This window comes from Cupressus sempervirens, chromosome 10 (genome assembly GCF_028749045.1).
Source record: "Cupressus sempervirens isolate cs-2001-9-10 chromosome 10, ASM2874904v1, whole genome shotgun sequence".
Lineage (NCBI taxonomy): Eukaryota > Viridiplantae > Streptophyta > Pinopsida > Cupressales > Cupressaceae > Cupressus > Cupressus sempervirens.
The window spans coordinates 644,357,546-644,384,188 of record NC_143127.1 but is presented as its reverse complement, the minus strand read 5'-3'; positions in this window follow the sequence as shown (position 1 = coordinate 644,384,188).

Genomic DNA, 26,643 nt, shown 5'->3' with positions numbered 1-26,643 from the left:
GGATTTTCCTAATAATTCTGTTCAGAACATCAAACCTTTGACTAATGATGATTTGAAAAAGATATTAAAGGATCCCACCATGGTAGTACAATTATTCTCAAATTTGCATTGGTGAGAACTAATGAAATTGAAAAGGAAGAAGTGGAATTAGTAGGGAAGAAAAAATTTGACACATCTAATGTGTCCCCTACAACTATAGAGGTAAAAGAGATATAAAACCAAAGTGCAAGCACTTAAAAACTAAGTGTTATTACTACAACACATGTTGCATGGCCTCTAGTGCCACTCCTTTGAACTAAGAAAGAATTAGTTACAATTGAGAAAGATGGAATTGAAATTTGACTAGGTCAGGAATCAAGTCCTAAACCTAATCCACATACTCAAGGTGAAGTACAATAGACATAAGTAGGACAAGATGATAAGTCTAAAGAATTGACAGTGACTACTACACTAAAGGAAAAAATTTCCATATAGACTCTCATTCTCTTACCAATTTATGTTACTCCTACTAGTAGTCAAGTTCTTCAAAGGCCTAGCACTCATGCCACACCCTTGTAGTTATTAAGGTCAAGTGTGGAAACATCAAGGAGCCCAGATGAAATATATTATGGAGCTGTAAGCCTAGATTAGGTGATTGAACAAACCAATTTTGATCAAGACGCAATCACCATTGAGCATATGATCATTCTATAGGAAGCTATATAGAGGAAGAAACAAAAGGGATTTCTAAGAAGGGAGCATAAGCATAAGCAAGTTCTTCATGACATCAAAGATATCTTTCTTGATTCTTTCAGTCTTCTAGTTACTAATGAAGACAAATCAATTATCCAAAATCTAGTAAATATTGTGGATAAGATTAGTGATGAAGACCTAGATTCCAATATTAAACTCTTAGAATGGTCTAAAATAAAATTTCAAACTAAGGTCCTCAGAAATATATCTAGTGCCATTGCACTATGATAGGTTGATTTAGCAACCAAGATGGAGAGTGTGAAGAAGGTGTTTGAGAATATTTTCTCTATTTACACCAAGTTATGTGATGTGAATGTTTTCATGCATAGATTTAGAGGGATTTTAACCAACTAGAGGGAGATCTAAAGGCTATAGGTAATACCTTAAAACTATCTTATGGCCAAAGTCAATCACATTTTTAGAGACTCCTATCCACTCAAGGTAGGCTTGCTAATCTGAAAGTACAAGATGCTAATATTTGAGCTACCTTGATCAACATCCAATCCATGTTGACCCCATGCATGGAAGTATTTCACAAGGAACTATCCTATGCCAAGACATTGATGAAGAAAGATTCTCATCTTTCCACTCATGATGGCTTAGTTAACCTTGCTACCAAGTTAGACATTCAATATCAATCTCTCAAGGTGGCGTGCAACAATTGGGATGTAGCATTGAAAATAATAATGGGGATCCATAAATCATTTTTGGATAAACACACTACCAATGTACCACACATGACATAAGTTTCCAAAAAGTGGGGATACTGAACTGAAAAGGGGACTATGAAATTTTGATAAAGGGGAGTAATTTTGAAGAAATAGGGTATAGAAAATATACTCAGTCAAAGTATTAGATTTAGATATAGTAAGGAAAAATTTACAAACAAGGGGTAATGGAGAAATAAGGTATGATTGTTAGTCATCCATTTTGGAAAATAATAAAGTTTTGAGATTTTGTATAGGAACCAAGTCACAAATATATATTATCTGAGTTATACTCATAATAAAGATTGTATTGCATGATAGCATATTTTTACCACTCATGTCAAAGGGAGATATTGTTAATCTCATATTGGTTTTGACAAGAAGTGAGAAAAAACTTAGTGTAACATAAGGTTTTTCCTAACCAAGTTTTAATCTAACTTCCTATTCCATTTCACAAGACTATGATTTCCATGAATAGTATAATTGAATACAAACACTTTTCAATATACAATACTTATTTTGCCGAGATTACAAATGAGATATTAGCATTTAACTCTATAATTGGCTAAAAGTAAATATTAGATGTTCTTGAAATGAAATACCAAATTAAGGTATTATTCAATGAAGTCAATTATCTACTTCTAATTATTCAACTGAAAGTAAGTAATAGATATTCTTGAAAGAAATATGCAATTAAAGTAAAAACTAAATTGCAATGCTTTTTGTAAAGTAACGAGGTTTCATCTTGAAACAAAATAACTAAACATTCAGAGGTTAAAATAACATACAAAATAATTTGTGAATCTTCATTTACTTGTTGTCCAAGCCCTCGCATTGGTGAGAGAAGCATTGACATAAGCTTAAATTCCCAATCACAGACCATTACTTATCCCCACTTATTCTAATTTAATAGAATGACCCTCCCTACCTCAAGGTCAGGTTTGGGATGTTCATTAATCTAGCCATGAAAGTATTCAAGTGGGTTGAATTCCCAATAGTTATTCAACAAAATAACTAAAGCATTTGGACAATCAATTAAGACCACTTGTTTGGCAAATTAGCCTAATTCCACTCTGGCCAAGGATTTCAAGATGTAGGTCAACAAACTTGATCTCCACCACTCGGCTTAACAACATCCTTCATGAGTGGAACATGCATGAGATAATGCATTTTTTATTATATTCTTTATTTAGTTTTGATGTCATTCTTTTTTTGCGGATTTCTCTACACCTCCTCACCATTCTTAGGCCGTCAAGTTGATGATTCCTTGGTTATTTTAGATTAAAAATCACAATGATACTTTACACCTTCTTCACCACATACTGGCATCTTTGTCTGGTGAATTCCTTGGTGTTCTGATTTAAATATCACACTCTCGTTATATATATTAGCATGAAATTTATTCCAACTGAAATGATAACTTTCTCTCCTTGAGCCATAAATGAATTTAGAGAATTTCTAAATTATCATCTCTCATATTTAGATGTATATGGATAACAAAACATGGTACGCTTTAATACATAAATTAGTTCCATATAATTACAAGGAAAATGGTAGACTGTTTAAGCAGTGCCATAATATCTTAAAAGAATGAATGAGAGGCTTTAAAAGAGGGAAATAAAAAACTTTATGTTATAATTTCAGTGACATATCATCACATGCTAATGCTATGGAAATTGATGATTAGATTGATGACTTAAGGAATAAACTTTATGATCAAACATAATAGAAAAATAAGTGAGAAATGGTTCACGGGTTCTAACAATGCCTTATGTGACTCTACCCATAATGCCTGCAAAGAATCCTTGCATTTTGGATGAAAATGCCAACCTTCTCTCAGACCCATGATGGAATGGAATTGGTTTATATTGGAAAAGAATAAAATTAGAATAGTGTTGATGAGATAAATATTTTAGTACAAAGCCCTGTTACAATGATGATATTCAGCAAAGAGTTTGTTTACCAAGGGAAAAAGGAATGTTGATGGATGTGAATATCGATAGACAACTAAAGAAATTCATTATATAGAAGGAGCCTATCTCTATGGCTTCCTATAGTTACAAGATTCAATTTGAATACCCTCAAATTGACTTAAAAGAAAAAGAAAGAAAGAAAGGAACGAAGGAAAAGAAAGAAAGAAATGAAAGGTTTTTAATATTAATATTATTTTATTTTCTCATCTATGTTTATGTGTATGTAATGATAGGGTGGCATCATTGGATTATTATTATAATGTAATGGTGTCATATTATTATTATTTACATATGATCAAATTTGAGAATGTGAAATAATAATTAATTAATATTAATATTTGATAATTATTTAAAGGTAAGAATATATGTTTATTTTACATTGTTTTATTATAGTGTTCCACTTTATAGCTCATGTAGTTCCACCATGAAATATGTTGCCATGTCCTAGTAGCCTTGTCAAGGTAGTTTTAGGTCAAACCTATCAATTTTGATGACTGAACTATTTGACCATCCCCTTCTGATGACCCTATTTTGCAATGCTTCCCCTCTCTCTTTAGTCTTCATCCTGTAAACATTGAAAACAACATTCTCACCAAGACATCAATTCAAGATTTATAAATTGCTGTTCCAAAATAATCAAATGACCATTAGGGATTTCATCAATGTTAGAATAACTAACTCTACATGCTCATCATATATGTACAAAAACTATAATTAACTAACTCAATTTCACACAATCATGAAGAAATAATTTGATTCAATGGCTATAATCAATTTTAAAATTTACAGCAAAATTTGCAAGGTAACATACCCACCCCCTTATATTTTTCATCATCCTCGATGAAAAGAATGGAAATAAAGTATTTAGCTTTTAGCTTCAGAGAAAAGGTAGGGATATCTTTAAAAAATATCATGATAATCTTCCCAAGTGGCATTATATTTTGTGTACTGGTCCCACTAGACCTTGCACTATGTTACTTCTTAATTTTGTAAATGTAGCTTATGTACCTCAAGTATTCTGAGCAATTTTACCTTTACCACTCCTAGCTGTTGCACCTATAGTAATTTCCAATCAATCATATGCTCATGGTGACTAATAAAAATTTTAAGGTAACACAAATGGAAGATGTCATGCATCCTGGAAAGGGCTGGTGGTAAAGCAATCATGTAAGCCATGGGGTTGATAACCTCCAAAACCTCAAAAGGTCCTACATATCAGAGGGTCAATTTCATATTCCTTCCAAACTTGATAGTACTCTTTTGAAGTTTAACTATTAATAATACCATGTCTTCTACTCAAAATTCTTTGGGTCTTCTTTTAGCATCGGCATAACTCTTTTGTCTATTGTTTGCTTCCTTCAATTTTTGTCAAATCTAAAGTATCTGCTCTTCCATATCTTGAAGCATTTCATGCTCAACTATGATCCTATCTTCCAATCAATTCCAACTTACTAGAGTTTTGCATTTATGGCCATACAAAGTCTCAAAAGGAGCCATTTTAATTGAAGACTAATATGAGTTATTATATGAAAATTTGCCCAAAGGTAAACATGTTTCCCATTGATACTGTCAATCCATACAATATACCCTTAGGAGATCCTCTAATACTTGATTTACTCACTTTATATGACCATCTATTTCAATATGATAGGCTGAAATTATATTCAATTTGGTGCCCAAGGTTGTAAATAATGTTTGCCAAAATTTGGAAGTTATCCTAGCATCCTTATCTGAAATAATTTTCTTTGGAAACCCATCTAACCTAAAAATTTCTTTTATGAACTTATGATCAATCTCAGATGCTCCATCAGATAAATTCCCTAGTATGAAATGTGCAACCTTAGTCAATTTTTCAACTATGATCAAAATAGAATTGTGTCAATTTCAAGTCATAGGTAGCCCTTATTAAAAATCCATGGATATTACCTGCCACTTCCACTCAGGTACCTCATTTGGATTTGACAAACCTATTGGGTAACAATGTTCTACCTTCACTCTTTGACATTCTAAATAACCTACTACAAATTTGACTATTTCCCTTTTCATTCACTTCTAGAAATATAAAGGTTTTATATTAGATAACATTTGTTTTACCCCTAGTTGTCTTGAGTATGGAGCTAAGTGATATTCACCTCAAATTAATCTTTGTAATTCAAGGTTGTTTGGCACATAGATTCTATGGCAATATCTCAACAATCCATCTTCTTCTAAGCTAAACTATGAATACTTGGGATATTGCAGATCTCTAATAAGTGCCATGCTGATTTCTATATAAAACTCGTCATGTTCTAAATACTATAAAATTTGGTCTCTCAATCTAAAATTTACCATAATTATTGCCAAGATGTGTCTTCTCTGGCTTAGGGCATCAGCCACCTTGTTTTCCTTTCTTTTAATGTAGCTTATGTCAAACTCATAATCTGCTAGAAATTCCAACCATCTCCTTTGTCTAGCATTAAGATTCTATTGGGTGAAAATATATTTTAAACTTTGATGGTCAAATTGAAGCTCAAAAGGTTTTCCAATTAAATAATGCCTCCACATTTGCAAGGCATGCAATATTGCTGCTAGTTCAAGGTAATGGGGTGCATAATTTTTTTCACAATTTTTTAGTTTTCTAGACTCATAAGAAATGACTTGTTCTTCCTGTATTAATACAACCCCTAGACCTTCACCTAATGCATCAGTAATAACCACAAACTATTTTTGTGGATTGGATACCCTCAAGATAGGTGTAGTAGTTAGTTTTTCTTTTAGAAACTCATAAGCTGATTGACACTCTTATGTCCGAACAAATTTCTTTCCCTTTCCCTGGAGTGAAGTGATTGGGTATGCTATCCTTGAAAAATTTGATGAAAATTTTTCTATAGAATCCAGCTAATCCCATGAAGCTCCTGGCTTTAGATATGTTTCTAGGTATGGGTGAATATTTAATTTCTTTAATCTTAGATGGATCTATTGTTATACCCTATGCTGAAATAATATGCCCTAGGTACTGAATTTATTTCTAGTAAAAAACACACTTAGATAATTTCACATATAACTTGTGTTCTCTAAGTCTTTGCAAAACTATCTCTAAATCTCTTTGATGTTCCTCTTCATTCTTGGAGTATATTAAAATGTCATCTACAAAAACCAATACAAATTTTTCCAATAAATCCTAAAATATATTGTTCATTAAATTCATGAAAGTTGATGGGGCATTAGTTAATCCGAACGAAAAATACTATAAACTCATAATATCCATACCTAGTTTTGAAAGTAGTTTTATGTATGTCCCCATCCTTAATTCACAATTGATGGTATCCTAATCTTAGATAAATTTTTGAAAATATAGTTGTCTCCTTCATTTGGTCAAAGAGATCATCTATCCTTGGCAATGGGTATCAATTTTTGATCGCGACTTCATTAAGAATCCTATAATCTATGCATAGCCTCATGGTTCCATCCTTCTTTCTTACAAACAACACTGGGGCTCCCCATGGTGAGACACTATGTTGAATCATCTTCTTATCCAACATATCCTATATTTGAATCTCCAATTCCATTAACTTTGTGGTGGTCATTCTATATGGGGCCCTAGATATGGGTTTCCCTCCTAGTATCAAGTCTATGGAAAAACCAAATGCCCCAGAAGGAGGTAATCCAAGGAATTCCTCAAGAAATACATCTTGATAATTCTTCAAATAGGGATATTTTTCTTCAAAATATTATTTTAGTTTTTTCTTGATTTCTCCATCCTCATAAATATAGTCATCACCATATGTGGTTATTTTAAGCTCTCATATATGTTTAATCTTAACTGCAAAAATTTCACAACCTCTTCTCCCATATCTCTTAAGTTGCATTGTAGAAATCTATTTTGGTTTGATTTCATATTTGACCCCTAAAATACTTGTTGGTCTGCCTTGATCATCCACACAATTTATAGTTTTGGTAAGACAATCTATCATAACCTTATCTTCACCAAGCCAATTAACTCCAATGATAATGTCATATGACCCTAGTGGAGCTACATATAAGTTCAATTCTGTAGAGAAATTTGGAAAATCAACCTAAGCTTCAAACATACATTGCTCTACCTTGGCCCTTAACTAGTTTACATACTCGACCATCCATGGTTTTTCCATAAAACTAGATCTTTTCAAAAATCTACTTAATAGCCTAGGTGATATAAAACATTCAATTACTCTAGTATCAATTAATATGGACATAGGGTTTTTGTAGATCTTACCTAGCATTTCAATGGGGCCTATCTACTTCTCTGCTTGCCTATTATCCAAGGCTGCATGAATCCTCCACTAAAAGACTTATTGCTATTGTAGTAAAGATGGACACTGTGACTGGTTGAAATTAGGGCACTGCTTCTTAAAATGATTTCCTTCGTAGATAAAACATCCTCCTGGTGGTCCTTTCTTCTCATTATTTCTATCATTTTTGTTCACATAAAATTTTTCTTTGATATCTCTTGTTCCACCACTTTTATTTTCAGATTTTTAATTCTTATAATCCTTAAATTGTTTCTTTGGCAATCCAAAATCATTGCCTTCTAAATTCTAGGTAGTCTTTCTTTTATTGTCCCAGATAGAATCATCCTTTCTAATCTTATGCTCTTGTTGAACAATCTTTTCCAAAGCCTCTTCCATGGTTTGAGGTGCAATAACATCCACAACCCCTCCTATCCTATTATTCAATCCCATGATAAACTTTCTCAACTTTAGGTTGGTGTCCTACTGATAAGGTAGTACATATTTAAGCAATTGAGTAAATTTCTATGAATACTTATGCATTGAAAAATCTCCTTGTTTTATGTTTATAAAATGCAAGAGTTTCTAATCATAAAAAGTCTGAGGTAGCCAACATCTCTTAAATATGTCTACAAACTTTTCTAAGGTGATGTCAATAGTTCTAATGTTTTGCACAACCTTAGTGTTTCCCCACCGAGTTGCAACTTCCCCAGGGAAATGATATATTCCCCACACAACCTTCAAGGTCTCAAAGAAGTTCCTAATCTCAAAATATTTCTCCATTTCGATCAACCATGCTTCTACTTCTTATCTGGATTTGGAACCAAAGAACTTAGGTGGTTTAGTTTTCTTTATATATGATGATAAATTAGCCACTATTTCCTTCTTTTTCTTTTCTGATCATTTGGGAGAGGGGGTTTCATTACATTCAGATATTTCTATCTTTACTCTAAAAGTGGGTGTGGTTTGCACTTCTTCATGGTTTTTCCCCATTTGGGCTACCATTTCACTCATCCTCCCTTCCATGGTTTCTAGTTTTAATTGCATTTCTTGCAAAATTTGGACTAATAGTTCATTGGAGTATTGAGGGTTCTCACAAACTATATCTTGGTTTTTTGCATTTTTGTTGTTATTCATTTTTATGTTTTAGGTCTCTCACCTATTAGTTCACAAATGTGTTAATGTGTGAAAAGAAAAAATTTACAAGAAAAAAGGCATTTCAAATAACTCAACAAGAAATTCTTTTTTTATTTTTTTCATAATTTTAGTTCATTGCTCAACTAAGAAAAAATTTATTTCCATTGCTCAAATTTTAATTTTTATTGCTCAACTAAGCAATTTTATTTATAAAACTCATTTTCATTGCTCGACTAAGCAATCTTATTTACAAAATTTATTTTCATTGCTTGACTAAGCAATCTTATTTACAAAATTCATTTTTATTGCATGACTAAGCAATCTTTATTTACAAAATTTTACTCTATTGAGGAATTCTACATTCATAGAACATCTTTATTCCTACTTTGTAGCATTACATTCTGGTTCAGTATGGTACATGTTTCATACCATCCAACACCTATGAAAATGGAAAAGGGGGTTGCTCTGCTAAGCATTCTAGCTCTATATCAGTTTGTTCCTATATGCCACTTTCTTAGCAAGAGTCCATCTGACTCTTTGTTTGTTCATTCACTAAATTTCTTAACTCAGGGTTTCATAATCTTGAGGTTCAAAACAATAGGAGTAGTCATACTTAGTCATCTTTCTAATAAGATAGGGAAATATTGGATGTCGAGTTTTCTTGCAAGGTTTTTTACATACTAACATCCTATAGTATCTTAGATCTCTATTAAGTTTTTTAGAAGGTGATGTGACCTAGGTTTAGTGTCAAACCCAATGCTCTGATACCATATGTAACATAAGGTTTCTCCTAACCAAGTTTTAATCTAACTTCCTATTCCATTTCAAAAGACTATGATTTCCATCAATAGTATAACTATTTATAGACACTTTTCAATATACAATACTTATTCTACCAAGATTAAAAATGAGATATTAGCATTTAACTTTATAATCAACTGAAAGAAAATATCAGATGTTCTTAAAAAAAAAATACCAAATTAAGGTATCATTCAATGAAGTCAATTATCTACTTCTAATTTTTCAACTGAAATTAAGTAACAGATATTCTTGAAAGAAATATGTAATTAAAGTAAAAACCAATTTGCAATTCTATTTGTAAAGTAAAGAGCTTTCATCTTGAAATGAAATAACTAAACATTCAGAGGTTAAAAGAACATATAGAATAATTTGTAAATCTTCTTTTACTTGTTTTCCAAGGCCTAGCATAGGTGAGAGGAGAAACATTGAAATAGGCTTAACCTCCCAACCACAGAGCATTACTTATGTCCACTTACTCTAATTTAATAGAATGACCCTCCCTACCTTAAGGTCAAGCTTGGGATGTTCATTAATCAAGCCATTAGAGTATTCAGGTGGGTTGAAGTCAAAACGGTTACTTGAAAAAATAACTAAAGCATCTAGAAAATCAACAAAGATCACTTGTTTGACAAATCAACCTAATTCCACCTTGACCAAGGATATCAAGATGTGGGTCAACAAACCTGATCTCCACAACTCAACCTGATAACATCCTTCATGAGTGGAACATGCATGAGCTAATGCATTTTTTATTATATTCTTTATTTAATTCTGATGCCATTCTTGTTTTGCATATTTTTCTACACCTCCTCACCATTCTCAAACCATCAAGATGGTGATTCCTTCATGCTTTTAGATTAAAATTCATAATGATACTTCAAACCTTCTTCACCATATATTGACATCTTCACTTGGTGAATTCCTTGGAGTTCTAAAATTTATTCTAATTGGAATGATAACTTTCTTTCCTTGAGCCATAAATGAATTCAGAGAATTTCTAAATTATCATCTCTCATATTCAAATGTATATGGATAAAAAACATAGTAGGCTTTAATGCATAAATCAATGCCATATGATTACAAGAAAAATGACAAACTATTTAACTAGTGCCATAATATCTTAAAAGAATGAACGACAAACTTGAAAAGAGGGAAACAACAAACTTTATGTTATAATTTTAGTGACATATCAACAGATGCTAATGCTATGGAAGTTGATGGTTAGATTGACAGCTTAAGAAATAAAATTTATGATCAAACATAATAGAAAAGGAAGTGAGAAATGGTTTGTAGGTTGTAACAATACCTTACGTGACTCTACCCAAAATGCCTACAAAGAATCCTTGCATTTGGGATGAAAATGCCAACCTACTCTTAGACCAAAAGTAGAATAGAATTTTTTTTTATTGGAAAAGATTGAAATTGGAATAGTGTTGACTAGATAAAGGTTTCAGTATAGAGCTCTCTAATAATGATGATATTCAACAAAGAGTTTGATTACCAGGGAAAAAGGAATGCCGATAGACAACTAAAGAAATTTATAATATGGAAGGAGCATATCTCTATAGCTTCCTACAGTTACAAGATTCAATTCAAATGCCCTCAATTTTATTTCAAAGACAAAGAAAGAAGATGAAAGTTTTTAAATACTAAAATTGTTTTATTATTATTTTATTTTCTCATCTATGTTTATGTGTACGTAATGATAGGGTGGAATCATTGGATTATTATTATAATGTAATGGTGTCATATTATTATTATTTACATATGATCATATTCGAGAATGTGAAATAATAATTAATTAATATTAATATTTGATAATTATTTAAAGGTAAGAATATATGTTTTACATTGTTTTATTATAATGTTCCACTTTATAGCTCATGTGGTTCCACCATGAAATATGCTTCGATGTCCTAGTAACCTTGCCAAGATAGTTTTAGGTCAAACCTACCAATTTTGATGACTGAACTATTTGACCATCCCCTTCCAATGACCCGATTTCACAATGCTTCCCTTCTCTCTTTAGGCTTCATCCTATAAACATTGAAAAAAACATTCGCACGAAGACATCAATTCAAGATTTATAAATTGCTATTCCAAAATCATCAAATGACCATTAGGGATTTCATCAATGTCAGAATAACTAACTCTATATACTCATCATATATGTACAGCAACTATAATTAACTAACTCAATTTCACATGATCATGAAGAAATAATTTGATTCAATGACTATAATCAGTTTTAAAATTTAGGGCAAAATTTGGGATGTAAGACTTAGTCATTATCTATCATTAATAGAGTGCAAGTCAAGTGATCAAAGCAAGCTGATAAATCAATAGGAGCCAAGTGATCAAAGCATGTCGAGCATCAATTGCTAGACAATATGTGCCAAGCACCTGTATGTACTGAGAATATAGTTAGTGTTGAGTCATTCATGAGCTGACTAAATAGTGTATGTAGAGTCATTTAGGAACTGATTGAAAATATTGAAGATATAGTGGATGATGAGCATCAAAGAGTTTAATTGTGGAGTGAACAATTTTGGACATATTTGTTTATAGTGGCACAAAATTCTATGTAAAACATTTTTTGGCCAACCTAAATTTTTTTTTTTTGTGATTCTAAAAGATGTATATAGATGTATATTATGAATATGTATCCAATACATGAAACCAATAAAATTGAGGGATGTTCTATGCAAAAAAATGGATCAACCTCACTCATTTATTCCTACCTAACCCTAGCTCACTTGTGTTTTCTTAAGGAGATAAACCCTAAAAAATTTGTATGTGTGAAGGAAGAGAATGAGATGCAATAATTAGTTAGAGAGAATACAGGTAATCAGAGAGAGAACAGAGGAGACATATCTAATAAAAAAGATCAAGTACACACTAGGAAAGAGAATATCTAACATCTATCAACATAGTGCTACATGAAGGATCATAGTGTTGAATCTTTCTAACAAGTGATGCAAAGAAAATATCTTAACAGAGTAGTCTTAATAAACTTGTGTAAATCTCTTAACTGAGTGCTTTCTTTATTGTAAGTCTACGTCCTCTAAAAAGATGTACTTTTAGTAGGGTGTTTAAATCCTTTAATAGGGTGAGCCCTAATAGTCTTTGTAAGCCTTTAACAAGGAATAACTTTCATAGGGTAGATCATAGTATATGGTCAAACTTCATGTAACCTTAGTTGATTACACTTTCCAGCTCTAATAGTGAAGATTTGTTGGTGTCATCCCTACACTAGTTTTACCTTCTTATTGGAGGGGTTCTAGGCAAAAAAATTATTGTGTTATGTGTTATTTGTTTCATGCTATGGATGAACATGTGTAGTTATCTATTTTAGTTTAAATGCTAAATTGTGAGATGGATGTGTGGTGAATGTTTTATGGTTAAAGTTTTAAAGTGTTGATTCAACCCCTCCTCCCCTCTTAGAGTTTACTTTCCCATTTTTATGTCCAATATGGTGCTCTTAGGTTCAACTTGAGAAATTAGACATAATTCCTCATGTACTCTATTTCTTGTCATTAATCCTTTTTATTTTCTTCCAATAATTTTCTTTGCGGGGTAATTCTTTTCCAAATTACTATTTGTGTAGGAGTTTCTATCTCAAGTTTCATTTCTTCTCTAGGTTTTGTTTTATGATATCATCTTTGCTCAAAAATGTGTACATAGTTCTACAAGTCATTGTTAGTCTCAAATAAAGCTTCAATAGTCTCTCTAACTAATCTAGGATTATCTTCTTCCTCATTAGATTTACAAGGCATCATTCTTTCTTTAACTCAAAAATTTTCATCCACTTTCATATTTTCACACTAAATAATTATCTTAGTTCTATAATTAAAACATCTATAAGCTTTTCTTTTCAATAAATAACCAAGTAACATACCTTCATTGCTTCTTGTATCAAAATTACCAATATCATCATCTATGTTTATGTAACACTTACTTCCAAATATTCTAAAATAATTTACTGAGGGTGTATGACCAAACCATAAATCATAAGGGGTCTTGTTTGTACCTTTTCTGATTTGTACTTTGTTCATGGTGTATATTACTATATTGATTGCTTTCCTCCAAATTTTTTTGGATACATCATTCTCAAACATCATTTCTTTTGCTTCCTCTAATATTGATCTGTTCCTCTTTTCTATTATCCCATTTTTTTTAGGAGCCTTGGTTGATGATAATTGTCTCTCAATTTCATTTGCTTCACAAAACATGTCAAACTCTCTAGAAGTAATCTCCCCAAATCTATCTAATCTCAAACATTTAATCTTTACATCAAATTTATTCTCAACTCTATTTTTAAATATCTTAAAATTCTCAAATGCCTTAGAGCTTTCTTTAAGAAATGTTACCCACATCATTCAAGTGAAATAATCAACAAAAATCACCAAATACCTTTCTACATAGAATCCTCTTGTTCTGGTGGGACTACTCAAGTCTGCATCAACTGTTAGAGAAAAAGGTTAATTTAATTTCATTTATTAAATTAACTTTTCTCCCTTCTTAAGATTTTACTTTATGCACCTTGCATTTCCATTTAATAATGAATTAGTAATTAGTAAATGTCATTTACATCTTAGGACTTCCCTTTTAAGGTTTTGATCTCCTTTATTAGGATTCATCAGTTTTAATTTCATTCATTCTATTTTGCACAAGAAAATACAATTTTCTTATTTGTTGAGAAAACCCTTCTCTCTCTGTTCATCTTTCTTCCTTGCAATAGGTTATTTGCATGCAAGATATCCAAGGTCTGTAGATTTGTTCATCATCAAATCTTAAATAGTATCAGAGCCTTGCCTGTTGCTACCTATTTTTGTTTGAAGTACAGAAGGTACATGATTTTTAAAGAAAAATCTTATGATTTTTTGTTGTTTTCTATGAAAATGGGGGCTCTCTAAAATTTGGGGGCACTTTGAGCCCAAATTGACATTAAGATTGGATTCAAAAGATCTCAAAACCCCCATTTTCATATAAAGCACATCCTATTTAGACAATGGTTCATTCTGTGGAAAAAAATGTTTGCACAATAGGGATGTACTGATCTGTGCATGTTTCCTGAGGTGATTTTTTAAGAATTTTTTTTTAAAAATTAAAAAATTAAAATACAATTAGTGGCTATTTTTTTTTAATTAAAAAACTTTATAAACTTTTTAAAACAACAAAAACACAAAGAGCATAAATTAGGCCGACATGAGCAAGTATATAGGTACTGATAGATCTACACAGATGTTGATGTTAGCAGGTCACAAGTGCTAATGCCAATAATTTGGGCCAAAATTTGATGGCCTTCATGTTGTCATATATTTGATTTTGTTTGTTCTAAATATCTATTGGTAGTTTTTTCACAATATCTTGAGCATACAAGGGTCTTTTTTCGATCCAAAAGAAACATTAGAAAGATGGTTCAGAGATGGAGATAGTGATCAAGGTATTTTTTGGATTTTTTTTCTAGTTTGGTACCTATTTTTGCACTTGAAGTCTATTGATGAATTTTATCTTCCAGGGGTGTAACCTCTTTGTTATAGCTCAATTTTTTTATTTGAAAAAAGCATCAAAAATCTCTTCATGAGACTTATTCATACTATCTAATATATTTCAGCAGTATTCCTAAAAGATACATGAGATTCTAAACTTAGGTATTTTTCTCTCTTCTTCTTTACACATTCCTTCTAGTAGTTGGGGTTAGGCTTTTGTATTGTGGGGAGTGTTTTGTATTATTTTTGTTATTTACATCAATAAACAAGAACTTTTTTCAAAAACAATCCAACACCTTCTAAAAAAATGGCTAAGACCTCTTCTTGTCTAGAACTTTTGACCCCTCATAACTATTACACATTGAAAACTTTGATGACATGACTTCTCCAGTGAAAATGGTTGTGGTCTTGTTTAGATGTAGTGCAACTAGTTTATAGAGGCATTTTGAGGTCATGCAACACATGAATAAGATGGATGAGGCAATAGGAATGATTACAAGTATCGGATAGTCTACAGTTTCATCTTGATGGGTGTAATACTCCTCTAGCTATGTTGGCCAAGCTTTAAGGCTTGCTTGGTATAGTGAATGAGTTCAACACACTTCAAATTGAGGCAGAGCTTACCTCTCTTGTACTAGATTATTTTCCTTCCATTGAGGACTTCTTGGTGAATTTTAATCAATAGACATCTTTATTGTAGGGTTGTCAGGACCCAAGTTTTCTTTTAGCATTGCAGTTTCCTTGCATTGTTTTTAGGGCTTTTATTGTCTCTCAAGGGGGTTGTTAGAGAAAAAGGTTAATTTTATTTCATTTTTAAAATTACCTTTTCTCCCTTCTTAATATTTTACTTTATGCACCTTGCATTTCCATTTAATAAATAATTAGTAATTATTAAATGTCATTTACCTCTTAGGGATTCCCTTTTAGGGTTTTGATCTTCTTCATAATGATTGATCAGTTCTAATTTCATTCATTTTGTTTTATACAAGAAAATACAATTTTTTTGTTTGTTGAGAAAATCCTTCTCTCTCTACTTTTCTTTCTTCCTTGTAATAGATTATTTGCATGCAGGATATCTAGGGTCTATAGATTTTTTCATCATTAAATCTTACATGAACAATCTCCAACTTCATTGTAGTAGTGAAATTCATGCTAGTAAATGAAGCCTTCTTAGCCATGATACATTCCTTGCAAACACTATTAGTATGCTTCATGATCTTACTTAAATCTATGAAAAAAAATGTACTACTGTCATATCCCCATTTTAATATAGAATTTTAATAATAATTAGATAATAAAATAAATTTAAATAAATGATGATAATAAAGTTATATTTATAGAACTAGGAGATATTAATTATTTAATCTATATTATTAATGAAATAATATTTAGTATGATATTTTAAATAATTAAAAAATAATAAATTTCTAGAAAGTAAATAAAGAAATAAAATTAAATATAAGAGACAATATTGTAGAAAGTATGTTAACTTTCTAAATAGAATTTCATAATAAATAATAATAAACACAAATAAGTAAGTGAATAAATAAGATAACATATAGTAATATAAATTAACTAAATCTAATGAAAAGTCAAGAGAGATTTAACAAATAGACATGACTCCTTAAAATTAAGATATAAAAGGGAGAAGAGTTATTTTTGAGAGGGGGAAAAAGGAAGAGGAGAAGAGAGGAGTTCAAAAGGGAAAAATGAAAGAGGAAAGTAAAATCATGAAGAAAATAAGGAAGTGAATTTTTGAAAAGGATTTGTATTATGAAAGGTTGTGACTCTTAGAAAAGAAGAGGGTAAGACAGGTATGCTTATGGATTATATTTATTTAATTATGTTTATGTATTTATTTATATTTATGAATCATACTTGTGGATAGTATTGTGTTAGCTCATGGCATTAACACCATGGATGTTAGTGAGAATAAAAGCATGGAGCATGGAGATATTAAGATCTCCATTGTCTGCCATGGATGAGAATCAATGTCAAAGCATGGAGCATGGAGACACTAAGATCTCCATTGTCTACCATGGCTGATAATCGATGTGCCAGAATATTTTGATGTTCTCAGACATATGCATAAGTCATTGGCCTTAGATAGAGGATGCCCATGTAAGAAGAATCTTAAGGGGTGCATTCTTAGGATGATGATGAGGTAGCTATGAGCTAAGAAGACCAATCTAGAGACATCCTTAAGATTGGGGTTAACTTAGAAGGTAGAATAATATAGTTAGTTTTACTATTATTGTGATTCAAAAATTTATTTTGTAGGTATTACTTGTCCCTAACTAACCCTATTAGTGGGGACATTATAACTACTAGCCTTCACAATATTGCCAATGTTTATATAACAAAACCTTCTATGGCATAACCAATTGTTATCCACTTTGACAATCAAACAAGTCATCTCAGTAGGATTTAATTGAAACACATTAACTTTGGATCTAGCAGGTGTTTTCCAATTAGCTTACCATCCTTATCTTTGATAATGCAAGTCTTCTTAGTGAACTGCAACTAATAACCTTTGTTAACCAACTATCCAACACTCAATAATTTTCTCCTTCAAACATGTTGAGCTATCATTTTTCATGATGCTGAACGACAAGAATTCTTGTGAATTCCACTCTTGAAAAGATGATTTTGTGAATCGACTCCAAGGTCCTGGGTGATCTTGCAACCTACTAGAAACCACTCAATTGAAGATAAATGTGAATTTTCATGAGGAGGCCTTTTCAGGTTCATTTTGATTTCAGAACAAAATGAAGAATTTGCATGTTGCTTCAAAGATAACACACAAAGATAACTATGTTTTTGTATTTGTGTATTTTTTTTAATGAATGTAATCTAACATTGCAACTAATATGAGTTACTATTCTAACAAGGGGTTATCAAATAAAATAATGAAACTATAAAGCAAATAACATGAAATTGAAAAAATCCTAATGAACATAAGCTACAGAAAACAACACACTATGAGTTAAGCTTTTGAATGAATTAGTAGGTAACCAATGAAAATAGGAGCAACACTTCCTAGATTCAACTAATGTAATTATCAATGGGAAATTTCAATAACTAAATGGTGTTTCACTCTTCATCAAATCACAAGGCCACAGAAAGTGCACTTGTGCAAGACAAAGAGTTATGTAGGCACAATTTGGTGATTTCTTATCGAGCTTGTTACATCAATAGAATTTGTAAATTTGTAGCAAACACAAGAACTAAAAGATCACACAACCAGAAACAATGCAATAAACCTTTGGCTCAATCACAATCTCATGGACAAAATTCAAAAATAATGACACGTTTAGGCAAGAATCACTACACTCCAAATGCAAGCACTAAAAGCATAATTTATTGCATAATAATAGTGGCCTTTGTTACATATTACAATAGGGTATATATAAGAAGTCATCTCCTCAATTTGCATTTAGAGTGAGATATATTCTTCGTGAAATAAAATACTTTTAAACAATAAAATAATATAAATGTATACAATCTAATGATTAATCTATTTCTTAGAGGGATTTCATCCATATTTTATTCATTAATTGGATGCATGAGCCTTTACATGTCAAAAATAAAGAAATTATGATAGTAGAAAGAAGAGGAAGCCTTTAGTCAAAGTAGGAGTGTCTGGAGGTGCCAAAATTGGAAGTTGGCCCTTCACTAGGTGTGTGTCAAAGTTAAACTATCGTCAGAATGCATTCTTGATGCATGGAAAGTGTTATTTTTGGAACAAGTAGTTAATTGTCAATGCAATTCTAAATTATAGAGCTATGGATGTGTGTACCAGAAGACCTATGCACCTATGGAGCTATGGATCTATGGACCTCAATAGGGTGAAAATCTCAAAAATTTACTGAATGTCAAAATTGAAATTCTGGCATTTGGGTTTTGTTCTTCTTCATCCCAAAGCTATGTTTAGATGTTTTCCCTTGAATTTCTCTATAATCTTAGTAATTTTGTTCACATCTGATAAATCTAAGGCCTCATATTTATCTTTGACCTATTATCTATAATTGTCTACCTTAATTCAAGTGTGAGAAAAATCCCTAAGTTTGGTATCCAATTCTAACATGGCTTCTTCAATCTTGAAGGCTTGCTAGATATCTTCATCACTAGATGCTTCCTCAAAAGTCTTCTTAAAATTCACTATCACAACCTCAATAGGTAATAACTTCTTTCATTCATCATCTTCAAAAATATCCAAGCACGCATCACTATAGTGTCTGTTTGCTTCCAAAATTTTCTCTTGGGCTTGGTCCTTGAGCCAATGGATCTTCTCATGTAATGTTTCCATTACTTTATTTCTATTTACTATCTTTTCTATCCAATCATCAATCATATCTAACTCTTCCCCTGTATGTACATCAATCCAAACCTAGTACATTTTCCCTTTTATGGCTTGTAGAGTTTGTAAATCCTTACTCCAAGCCCATACTTCGGCCATAATCCCAAAGTCCTACTTCAAAATTGCTATGATTTTATTCACATTCTCTTGCATAGCATGCAGTAACTTCAAATTTCTTGTAATTATCACAACACCTTTCTCCTCAAAACTTTCCCACCACTACTGATAGGCTTTCAAAAATGTATCTAGCTATACACCTCCCCATTCTCTAAGTATCGTGTTCAAAGTCTGCTCGGGGTGCTTAGGATCAAGGGGACCAACAACTTCAGCTAGATACACTTTTAGGATCTCAACCTGCCTTCAAAGTGTTTGGAGTTTGACCTCATCCTATTCCATGTTCTTGAGGACCTCTTTGACTACCATGGTCATCATTAATCAGATTGAATCCCATGTAGGCATTCCCAACAAAACTTTGTTCAATTCATAATCCTCAAGATGAAGGCCTTTCGTATCTATGTCTTTAGAAGGGACAACCACTTATGCAAACAATTCCTAGTTCTATGTGTTGGTGAGAAATCCCAATAACATTGTCTCATGTGATGGAAACTCAATTTCATTAAAAATCTCTACAATATCACAAATGTGTTCCTCTGAAGCACATAATTGAGGCTTAGTACTCCTTGTTATTTCCTTCCAGATCCACCTAGGGATGCATTCTACTGAGGACTTGGCTCTTGATGATGAAGGGGTATCTTCTACAACTTCCTTCCCTTTTTAACTCCTACTGAGAGTTGTCTCATATTGGGAGGGCTCTTCTTCTATAGCCTCATTCTTAGTAAACCCTATAGCTTGCACCTCAGTGTCTTGGGAAGGTGGTTGAGAATATTCCACCATTTGTCCCACCTTCAACACTTCATTGGTTGTGACTTGTTCTGGTCCCTCTTCATGTGATGATTCCTTTTGAACCTACTCTTCTTCTAAACTTAGAGGTGGAGGAGTAACAAAACCCTTATCTACCACCATAATTTGTGGTGGAGATGGGGAAGTAAGATCAGGACCCTATGTATCTAACGACATTTTTTTCCAGTGTTCCTATTGAGGTTCACCTGTAGTAGTGTCCCTAATCTTATCCCTAATCAACTTTGTACCCATGGGCACAAAATCAAAATCTAACATTAAAAAAACATCATCACCCTCATCACTCTACTCATCCACCCACTATTGTACTTCATCTTCCAAAGAAGAGAGTTCTAAGGGTTTTTCTTGGGTGGATGGTGAGGTACTCATGACACTCTTTCTCCTTTGTAGCTTAGTGGCTCTTGCTAGCCAAGTTCTTCCCTATAGGGGCACTTATTCCTCTTCCTCTTTTGATTCTTCTTCTTCATCCTCTACATCCCCTTCCAAAATGGTTTCAAGAGTAGATGGGAAAGACACCAATGTTTTGTTGATTCTTTGCCTCTTTTTCATCTGAATCTTAATCCTCTTCTTTTTCTTATTGGGAACAAAAGGAGAAGCTAGCTCTTCTTGCATAGGAGGAATGAAGACATATGGAATCTCTCCCTCTTCTAGTTGGATAGACACAATGGAAGGCAATTGAGGTTCATCCTAGGCTTGAGTAGCTCCAATATCTTTGGACCCTTGTGCACTCTTTTCTTGTTGGTAGGGAGGAACCTATTCTTCAACCTATTTTGTTTGAATTCTTTGTGGGGAGGTCCTCTTCCTTTTTTTCTATCCCTTCCTCTCTGGAGGGTGACTGTATCCAACTAGATGATCAAGCTGGTATAATTTCTTAGGCCTGATAGGAGACTGGGCCAAAAAGGTAGGAATTGTTAATTTCTTCCCTCTACTTGTTTTTGGATGAGCATGCACATGAAAGATTACTATATTAGGTATTGGAACAAATAGAAAAGGTTTTTTGATCTAATCCTTCATCATTATAATGACATGCCTTGCCTGATGATTAATATCATCAGCCTCCTCCTTATCAACCTCAACATTCATAATGGGCCTTTATCCTATTTTGTATGAGTTGAATATGGGGTCCAGTAGCTCCTTTCAATCAGGTTGCCTTATCTCCTCTGGGATGTTCAACTGGAGAGCCTTCTTTGCTAGATACAAAGTCATCCTATAATAATCCCTTATGTAGAAATCATAGTCATTTGTTGTGCTCATCCAATGATCTTCAATAGCATCCTCATGGTGAAACTCTTTTACTGCTAGACTTTTCGCTCAACATATTGTCAAAATAGGGCTAGGAAGAGTTGTATTCCTCAAGCCGATAATTCTTCCACTCCCACTTGAATGATAGAATATCTTGTTTTTGTTTCACCTAGTATGGTCCAATGACCAAGGGCCATGCCCAAAAAGGTCTCCATTGTCTCTTTATCTTCTCATATGCCAACTCAATTTTTTTGGCAATCTCAAATAGCACTAGTTTGTCACTAGGATATCTAAGGAGATTCTTAGAATTGATGGAGTCACCAGCTACTGGTAGATATGTGAATGTTTTGAACTCAATAAAGTAGGCTCTGAAAACTATAATCTGGGCTTTGGCTTCATCAAATAACCTCTTCCCATAATCTCCCACAATGAATCAAATGATCAAAAAAATGAACACATCATTCATGATTCTACGCTCCTTACTCTATGCTGAGAGCTTCTTCTTTACCAACTAGGGGTATATGATGTATGGCCAGGCATTAGGATCCTACATACTACCTCTCTTGTAAAAACTAGGGTAGTTAGATGCCCTCACTACAAGTAGGTATACCATGTAAGAAGTCATATAGAACTTCTTATCTTTTACTACACCCAATTGCTCACACAAGTTTTCACTTAATGTGGTTGCCTAGTCCAATGGTATCTTTGCTCCCCTAATTTTATCAATGAAGTTAATCATGAAAGTGCTAAGGTGACCCATTGTAGGTAAACCCATAACTCTTCTCAAGAAAATGATGGAATAACCAATATCTTCCTTCATATATCCTTGATTCATATCCACTTTCATTGTGATCCTACCTGAAGGAGTCTTCTCAATGAGGTAGGAGGATTGGATGATTTTCATTGCCTCTTTTCGATTTTCCCTGTACCATCTTTCCACTACTTCATAGGAGAGTCTAATGAATTGATCTTCCCTCAGGAGGTGGAAGACCCTCTCAATATTTTTGGGTCATAAATCTAATACAACTTCTCTTATGACACTCTTGACCACTCTCTCTTAAGAAACAAAATGTAGAGGTAGTGTCATAATCAATTCTGTTGACTGCACTAATATAGGATGAGAAGCTGCACTCACCAACCCAGAACATATCAAGGTAGATATTAGTGTAGATCTCTCACTGGGTTTATTGCATATTCTAAGGAAGTCACCCAAGTTTCTATGTCCCAGATTAGTATCTTTGATTTCTGCGTGATCATCATGGAATCTTGATTTTGATGGTACACCTTGAAACTTGAAACCGATGAGCTTGTGTGCCATTTTGGATGTTGATGCCATTTAATCTCTACACAAAACAAGAAAAAAACTCATTAGGTCAATGATAAAACTTGGAAAAAATGCAAATACCTTAAATTTCACTAACGAAAGAAAATAAAATAAACATAAAGAACGAAATGAAATGCCCAATTTGGGTGCTTTTATTTATTTTTTTGAATCTATTTTTCACTCTATTTCTATTTATTATTTTTTTAATTCTTTTAATTTTTAAAAAAAAAAATTAATTTTTTTAATTTTTAATTTTTAATTTATTATTATTTTTGAGTCTTTTTTTTTTTTTTTTTTGACTCTATCACTTTTTCCCAAATCTTGAACTATGGATTCAAGAGTTTGAAAAAAGGAGGGGGTCCCCATTCTTAGTTAGGAATGGGGCATGTGTTGTGGCACCACAATAATTAGCCCCAAAAAAAGGAAGAAATAATTAAGGTGTTTCTTCATTAGCAAACATTCTTTCAACATGTGTCAAACACCAACCGAACTTCAAACACCTCATTAGTATTTCAAATGACTTTGCAATCAAAATCTTAGAATTTGAAACCTTCAAGCTCAGTGTGTGTGGTTTGTGTATTCATTCCCTTTGACATCTCAGGATGTAGTCAATCTAAAGTTTTCTGACAACTTAGAAACAATCTTCCACTTGTCTTAGCTCATTCATTCAAAATCTTTACACAGGCTATTCATCGATCACTTGCTTGACTAGATGAGAGAATCAGTTCGAAGGCTCTTAGTGGGGTGTCATGTTCTTTTTAACTTCCTGGAAAATTTGAATAATCACTCCATGTAGTTTTGATGAAGCCATATTTTGGATATAAGATACTTTGTTTTGAAAACTTATCTTTTTGCTAGTTTAGATCTTTAGAATCCTTCAGTCTTAACACCATTCTTTTCTTTCATTTTCTTTTTCTTTTGTATCCTAACTATGCTTAAACTATGTAGTCAGGACATCAAGGTTGTTTCTTGGATTCCATCTCTTGTGAACATCCCTTTCGTTCCCTTTTTAGAAATTTTTAGAAACTCTCATGCTAAACAATGATCTTAGCCACCTTTTGAGAAGGCCCCTCTTATTTGAACAATTTGGAGCTTGGATCATCCTTCGTCATCTTTGACTTCAATTGACAATGCCTAAAACAACCAACTTTTAGATTTGCAAAGTGTTGAGAACTTGTTGGTCTAGGCTTCTGATTTCTAGACTAAAAATCCCCTATTTATGCAAGGAATGTTCGTTGCTTGATTGGTGTAAGACACACAATCATCCAAATATTTTGACAAAGAAATACCTCTTCCTAAAATCAGAACCAAAGAGTGGTTAGTAGAATCTTGAGAGAAAACCTCAAGTACACCTTACCCCCCAAAATTGACACAACTTTGAAAAGTAACACATGACTGAAAGAAAACACACAACATGAAAGAAAAACACACTTGTAGAAAATAAATTCACTTGCAAAAATAAAAATCTAAGCTAAATGTAGAAATGAAATCTAACTAATTAGTTTTTGTCTTTTAGGCTTCAAAATAATGCTTCAAAAATTGCCCATTTATGGGCAAACGAAGAAATTCCCCATATAATGAACTGAGCCTAAAAGTGTTTTCTCTGAGAATTTTTGCAATTTGATAAGGGCCTATCAACAAGCATTGAAACATGGTATGGTTGCCCAAATTTTCTTTTGCCTTATCCTAGAGTAGAACAAGGTTAGAAATCTTGAATGATTTAATCATGGCCCTCTTGTCAAACCATCTTTTCACAACAGCTCGATGTTTAGCCATATGCTCCAACTTAGTTGTTTGTTTCTCATCCATCTCTAAAAGATTCATCAATTTGATTTGTACTTTTTCAGCATCTCCAACATACCCACTCATGAATTTCAAGATAGGAATTCTGAGGTTGAGTGGAAATACTGGCTCTTGTCCATAAACAAGCAACTATGGATAAGTTCCCAAAGAATCTTTTATTTTGACTCAATCTATTCGTAAGGCATATTTGAGTTACCTATGACAATCCCTAGGATTCTCCGTCAACAATCATCTTATTACTATGATCAAGTTCTTATTTGTAGATTTCACTACCCCATTTCCTTGCAGGTAATAATTTGAAGAGAACTTGATAATGACTTTATTTTCAAATGTCCATTGGGTCAAGAATGTAGATGCAAAATTAGACCCATTATCACACACAAGAGGAAAAGGTATTCCAAGCCTAGTAACCATGTGTTCTTCCAAGAAGTTTTTTACCACCTTAGCAGTACAATTTTTGAATATTTCTGCTTCTATCTATCATGTGCAGTAATCTGTAGCTATGAGAATAAATGCTTGTCTAGTTGATGATGGTGGATTGACTGGACCAATGAAATCCAGTCCCCACTTTGCAAAGGGGCATATCTCGTACATAGGCTATAAGGGCATTATCAAATTCCTTTCTCTATTGGCACTAGTTTGATAGATATGGAAAGAGCATACATGCTCGAAAGTGTCTCTAAATATTGAGGGCCAAAAATAATCCAATCTCAGAATCATGTGAGCCATTGCTTCTACTGAACCATGTCCTGTACCATACTTGTCATGAAAATGTTCTAAGACTTCCTTTACTTCCTCATAGCCTAAGGATTTCAGATAAATTCCTTCATAGTTTCTCTTATACAACTTGTTGTCATGTAGCATGTAGGATTCATACTTCATTTTAAGTCCCCTGAGTTGTGAACTATTCATTCAAATAGGACATTAGTCCTATAGAAGATAATAAACAATGTCTTGATACCAAACATCTATAACCACACCTTGACCAATATCAACTTGAGATAAAACTCTCTTATCCTGATCATCTTCATTCATTTCACTATCAAACTTGAACTCCTTTTCATTTTCACCCTAGTTATCAGCTATCATTCATGACAACCCTTGACCTCTTACTAATCTCATAGGCTGAATTTTTAGATCAAATTCTTGAAGTATGACCATCCATTTACCTCTCCTTTCACTGAGTTCATTCTGCATCAAAAGTGTCTTTACTATTGGGTTAGGTACAATTGCATACACCTTACTTCTCAGTATGTAATGATGAAACTTCTTCACCACATTGATTAATGCAAAGGATTGTTTATCAAGGTTTGAATAATTCAACTCTGCATTCTTTAGGGGGCAACTCATAAAGATAATTGGTCTTTCATCTTCCTTTTCTTTCTTCTACATCAAGATCCTAACACAAGAGTGTTCTGAAGAAAATGAATATATCTTAAAAGGTAACTCATAATCAGGACTTACTAAGATTGGAGTTATTGAAATGGCCACTTTGACATCTTCGAATGATTTCTTAATCTCTAGAACCCATTCTATCTTAGCCCCTTTTTTGAGTAAATCATTAAGGGGGTGAATGATTTCTACAAATCCTCTTATGAATTTCCACACAAAATTTATCTTCCCAAAGAAAGGCTTGAGTTCTTTTCGATTGTGGGGAGGTGAAAATTTTAGAATAGCTTCAATTCTATCAAGATCGATGGAGATCCCAACTTCAAAAATGATATGCCCCAAGAGTTTTCATTTAGTGACCCCAAATGAACATTTCTTGGGATTGAGGGATATGTTGTACCTATGGCATATATTCAATACCCACCTTAAATTGGCAATGTGAGTGCTTTGATCTTTTGAAAAGATGGTTAAATCTTCCATGTAGATGACAATACATTTATTTAATAATTCCTTAAAAG